The sequence below is a fragment of the Agrilus planipennis genome, unplaced genomic scaffold (genome assembly GCF_000699045.2).
Source record: "Agrilus planipennis isolate EAB-ADULT unplaced genomic scaffold, Apla_2.0 scaffold34, whole genome shotgun sequence".
Classification (NCBI taxonomy): domain Eukaryota; kingdom Metazoa; phylum Arthropoda; class Insecta; order Coleoptera; family Buprestidae; genus Agrilus; species Agrilus planipennis.
Window position 1 is genome coordinate 575,020 of NW_020439170.1, and position 5,841 is coordinate 580,860.

General features: G+C 30.9%; 1 long non-coding RNA gene across 2 annotated transcripts in view; it reads right to left on the bottom strand.

Annotated features, from left to right (window-relative positions):
* Positions 1-3,910: 3,910 nt before the first annotated feature.
* Positions 3,911-5,841, bottom strand: part of LOC108739518 — a 3,511-nt gene continuing 1,580 nt past the window's right edge. The window contains exons 3-7 of one of the 2 annotated variants that reach the window (XR_003231819.1): positions 5,625-5,777; positions 5,226-5,370; positions 4,676-4,909; positions 4,011-4,270; positions 3,911-3,942 (exon numbers count right to left, since the gene is read on the bottom strand). This is a non-coding gene — a long non-coding RNA (uncharacterized LOC108739518). Of the gene's footprint in view, positions 3,943-4,010; positions 4,271-4,675; positions 4,910-5,225; positions 5,382-5,624; positions 5,778-5,841 lie in introns of both variants that reach the window. The other variant, XR_003231818.1, reaches the window with a different exon arrangement.

Genomic DNA, 5,841 nt, shown 5'->3' on the forward strand with positions numbered 1-5,841 from the left:
TCTACCACTTTTTTTTTAATGTGCACAATTTGTATTTTTAAAAATCGATGCACAGAATGTGTCAGAAAACAGTATCAGGCGGAAGGATGATGTTCTGCTTAACCTGACCTAACCTGATACAGGTAAAAATGAATAGTAAAGAAAGAAGGAGCAGTTCAAGGGCGGGGGCTAGAGACCAGAGTTGTTAACGTCGTTATATGATGAAATGATTAAAATTCATTTAAATTTTAAGAGAATGTTTGGAATAATTCTTACAAACTACCCTTCTGTTTTCTGCGACATTCTGCATGATTAAGTAACATGAAGTGAGTTAATTTTTTTGTGTGAACGCGTGTATCTTTATTTGAAGATGAGTATACATTATATGCCCTGCCCTGCATCCTTCGCATACGTCCAGCAACATTTTCTTACTTGTTTCTACAGATTGTCCAGCAAGTGACAGGCAATTGCAGTTAATTTTTGTGCTACTGAAACGGCCCAACCTTTTGGCGTCTCTACCGTGCAGTATTTTGCAATCAATTTTGGAACTGAGTAGAGGAGGCAAGTGGAAATTAATTTGGAAGTCACTGATACAACAGTAGATTGTCTCTAGTGGTATTCCTCCGGGACTGGGCTTGCTTATTACACTTAGATACTTTAGAAAACCTTACTCTGCAGTTAATTGAGGTAAAAATATAAAAATAATTAATACCAATTGCTCTTTATTATTCTGTTATTGTATTTCTTCCAAATGGATTGCATTGATTTTGTCGTGTGTTTCATCCCTCCATTAATTAATGTAATTAATTTGCTTTTTTGTCAGTTTCTGCAGATAGTTCAACACAAAGAGTGAATTAAAGTTCGTATTGAAACAACCAACGTCTGCAGAGTTTTTTGTCTGTCTGAACTATATTCTCGTTTTGCTGCTTTCGTCTTCCCCTTGCAGAATTGTGCAATGTAGTTTCAACCGATGAGTGAGAACAACTGAAGATTTATTGGAATTCCACTAAAACAACAAATTTCCTGTTGTGGTATTCTTCCTGGATTTGGTTTGCTTTTCACATCTGCAAACTTTAGAACGTTACAGTCTACAGTTAATTAAGGTGAGAATAGTTGATATAATTAATTTTAATTGCTCATTATTTATCCGTTACTTTTTTTTTTTAGGTTTAGAACCTACCGCGCGCGCCCCTTTTTAACCTTGCGCCCCCAGGCATATGCCCACTTTGCCTTATGGATAATCCGCCACTGCTTACCACCCTATCTGTTTCAGATCGACGGTGGAGAAGACAAAGCAGATCCATTAGTTGAAATAGTCCTTTATCTTGCTCTATCTAATAGAATTACTTGTTTAAATTCATTTTATTCAAATTAATTTTTTATTTTGCAAGTTTTTTTGTAGTTAATTTGAATTTGTTTTTATTTTGCATGTTTTTTTAGTTTATTTGAATTAATGTTTGTTTGTAGATGTTTTTTGGTAGTAATCGTAGAGCTAAACATAGTTCTATATTTTTTATATAAGTGGTAGTACTAGTTTAACATATCTCTATCTTTTCTACCAAAGCTATTAGTATTTGTCGTTAGTCCTTGTAATTGCACTATTCGCTTTCAGGTAACCGAAGAAGACTGAAGACATCGTATTGTTTGCTTTTGTATGTTCTTTGAAATTTCGTGTTTTCTTATCTTTCTCTTACAGGTATTTTGTTTTTTACTGCATAAACTGTTATATCTTTATAATCATAACTTAGGGTGATATTTACAATGTTTCTAAATCTAATCTTGCATTTAAATAATAATGATATGGCAGTTTATGTAAACTTTGAAATTTTATTGATTTTCTTGTCTCTCTTACAGGTGTTTTATTTTTAACTTTTATAAGTCGTTAGAATGTATTATATCTTGGATATTTTGTTTATATTTAAGTATTGTTATTTGAAATACTGATCTATCGATGTTCATACGTTGTGTTTCTTATAAATGCTATTAATTTGCAACAATAAATGTATTATTGAACAAATTGTATTTTATGTGAATTACAATATATAATAAAATTGCTAAATAAACCTCATTTGATGTAAACAGCGTTTTACTTATTAAAAATAACACTTAGACATCTATTGAGAAATTTAATTTATAGTTATAATACTGGAAATGAACATAAATTATGATAGTAATAGTACAATTAAACGTTTCAAGGCTGAACGATGTAGAAAAACGAAAAACTAGTCTTCCATATAGTTAATCCCGCGCTAAAAATTGGTACTTTTAAAAAGACCTTTTGCGACTTATGCTCTCCTAATACAAATTTTCAGATTTAACAAAATTTTCAGTTTTGCGTCATATACGAGGGCCAGTCGAAAAGTTCTGGAACAACGAAATTTCAAAAAATTTGTTTTTTCCATTACTTTCTGACCAACCCTCGTATTTAGCTCAAAACCGAAAATTTTCATAAATTCGAACATTTGTATTAGGAGAGCATAAGTCGCAAAAGGTCTTTTTAAAAGTACCAATTTTTAGCGCGGAATCAACTATATCGAAGTCTTTTTTCATTTTTCTACATCGTTCGGCCTTAAACTTTTTCAGTTCAGAATTAAAGCGCGGGATTAATTTCACCTTTCTTACAAACAGATCAGCTCCTGAGCATGCGATATGGCTCTGGTAATTTTCAAAAATTGACGCAATTTCTTTTCTTTTCACAGTATTTGAGCTATTTTATTCTTTACTGTTGTTCAAGTCAGAGTACAAATTAAAAACACACACTTTATTTATTTATTTATTTAAATACTAAAGAATGATAATACAATGAAAATACATTTATTATTTAGAAATATAATTTACATTTATTATAACAAAGTACAAATTTATTTCAAATAACAACAATACATCAATATAAACAATGTATCTAAGATATAATACATTCTAACGACTTATAAAAGTTAAAAATAAAATACCTGTAAGAGAGACAAGAAAATCAATAAAATTTCAAAGAAAATACATTTATTATTTAAATGCAAGATTAGGGAGAAAAAAGCCTCCCTAATCTTCATTGGCCTCCGCATCTCCCCTTATAGCCACCCTATCCACCCAAAACGAACATTAATTTTGAAAGCGTAAACAAATAATTAATTTAACAATTACACCAAAAAATCAATTTAGAAACATTTTAAATATCACCCTAAGTTATGATTATAAAGATATAACAGTTTATGCAGTAAAAAACAAAATACCTGTAAGACAAAGACAAGAAAACACATGAAATTTCAAAGAAATTACAATAAAAAGCAAAAAAGAAAATGATGTCTTCGTTCTTCATAGGAAATACCTCATAATCTGAAAGCGAATAGGGCAATTACAAGGACTAACGACAAATACTAATAGCTTTGGTAGAGAAGATCGGACAGATTTCGCCAAGGCAAGCTGGGCAGTCGCCTATTGCTCCTATTCCAGATAACCCACTGTACCCTGTCTGAAAGGAAGTAACGCTAGAGTAGACTCGCGAAAAGTGTATAAGACACTTTTAAGATCAACTAAATAGCTAAGCCCAAGGGAAGTCGTTCGGGGAGGCCCTCCCTAATTCCACAAGGGTGAGAAGAAACACACACGATAACGAAACGTTGAATCATGTAGAACTCGTAGGGTAAATGCAAAGCAATTTATAGTAAGAATATGCAGTAAGCTAAGCGAAGAGGTAAGCAAGGTTAGACTATACTACAACTACTAAACGTGTTATTTCTACTATTACACACAAAAAAAAATAAAAACATCTACAATCAACAATTACTTCAAATAAAATGAACAAAAATAAGCATGCAAAATAAAAACTAATTCAAATTAACTACAAAAAACATGCAAAATAAAAAATTAATTTGAATAAAATAAATTTAATGAATTCTACTAGATACAGCATGCAAGATAAAAAACTATTTCAACTATGGGATCATCTTTGTCTTCTCCAACGTCGATCTGAAACAGATACGGTGGTAACAGATTAATAAAGAGCAATTAAAATTAATAATATCAAGTATTCCTACCTTAATGAACTGTAAGGTTCCAAAGTTTGCAGGTGTGAAAAGTAAAACAAATCCAGAAGAAATATTACAGCAGACAATTTGTTCCAGTGAAATGCAAATAAATCCCCAGTTATTCTCACTCGCCGCTTCAAAATTGACTGCATAATGTTACAAGGTGAAGACGAGAACAGCATACTTTACAAAAGACCACACCCATGTAGACATTGGTTGTATCAGTATGACCAAACTGAACTTTATTCTCTCTCATTTTCTGCAACAATCTGCGGAAACGGACAAACAAAAATAATAATTACATATTAATTAAGGATGGAGTTAACATACCTAAAAACATGCAGCAAAAAGCAAGTAAAATATCTGAATTATAAAATGTGACAAGCGTCAATTTTACGTGATATAAATGTCAAAAAATCATAAATATACGAAGCATCAATCTATGCTGTAGACAATAGATAAATGCATAAAGAAATAATCATAGATATATCATTAATTTAAGCTTTAGACAATAGATAATAGGTACAAGCAAAATCATAGATACACGACGTTAATTTATGCTACAAACAATAGATAACTGTTAAAGAGAAACCACAGATGCCGGAGACGAATAATTATTATGAATTCAATTACAATCAAAAAGCAAAATAATCAACGGTAAAACAAATGCTTACCTAGAGGATTACTTTACGGTGCTACAGTTTTATATCTAAGCGTTGACAACAGAGAAATGCCTTTTAATAACAGATGCTTATGAAAGGAAAACTAATACCACCCATGGTGAAATGAGCCCCATAGCAGGCAAACAGACAGAACATCACATATGCAGCTGTAATTGAACTGCACATATTTTCAAGTCCAAGGGGAGGGAGAAATGAAGGGGCTCCACTTCTCTTAGGTCACGAATCCTTATTTGTTGAAAGAATTTAACGTTAGTTTCATCTTAAATATTATATTTTAAAATATTAAGAACTTAAAAATATTTTATGTACATCGCTTCTTTGCATTTTTACTAGGGATTATTACATTCCAGACTGAACTATGGTGTTTCAGCTTCAGGTGTAACTTGTGAAGGAATACATAAATTAAGAACTGTAACTTTTATCAATCAAATAATAAGACTATCAAGCTCAATAATTAACTATTACAATTCAGAAGAGTACAATATTATAGTAGTCAAATTATAATGTCAAACAATTGGAATACAAGATTTTAAAATCTTACCAAAAGTATTAGAAGATTCCCTGTGGTGTCGAAGGCATGGCATATTTAGAGAAGCTCTTCATCATATTGTGATTGCATTTGCATTTTTTGTACAATATTGCTTCTTTTCAAATTTGTTTCTTTTTAATAATTGGGCGAACGGTGCCTAAAAAACACCTGTGACGATAAAAAATAAGTACAAAGTTTAAGAGAAAATACTAAACTTAAACTCTATTAACAAAATATTATTAATACACATTAATTAAGACTAAACTAAGGATGGGGTCGAAATCCTCAGATGTTTCAGGAAAAGAATTTATTTAACTGAATATATTAGAATTGAAACAAGTAACAAATGTCTAAGAAGTTGAAGTTATCTAAAGATATCATTTACTATTTTTAATTGATACTGTTACATACCAGTTCATTGTCATAAATCCATTTTTCAGCACACTGACTTCGTTCCCAATGGAAAAAGGCACTTTATTGCTTTTTCCGGAGCAAATGAGGACTAATACAACCAATGTTCCATAATTTCATAATTTAATTGTATCTGGAGTTCTTCTGATGTTCCTGTAAAATGAAATCTTATGAAACAGTATTCAGATATAATTAATTTAATTTTAAGTAAATATTT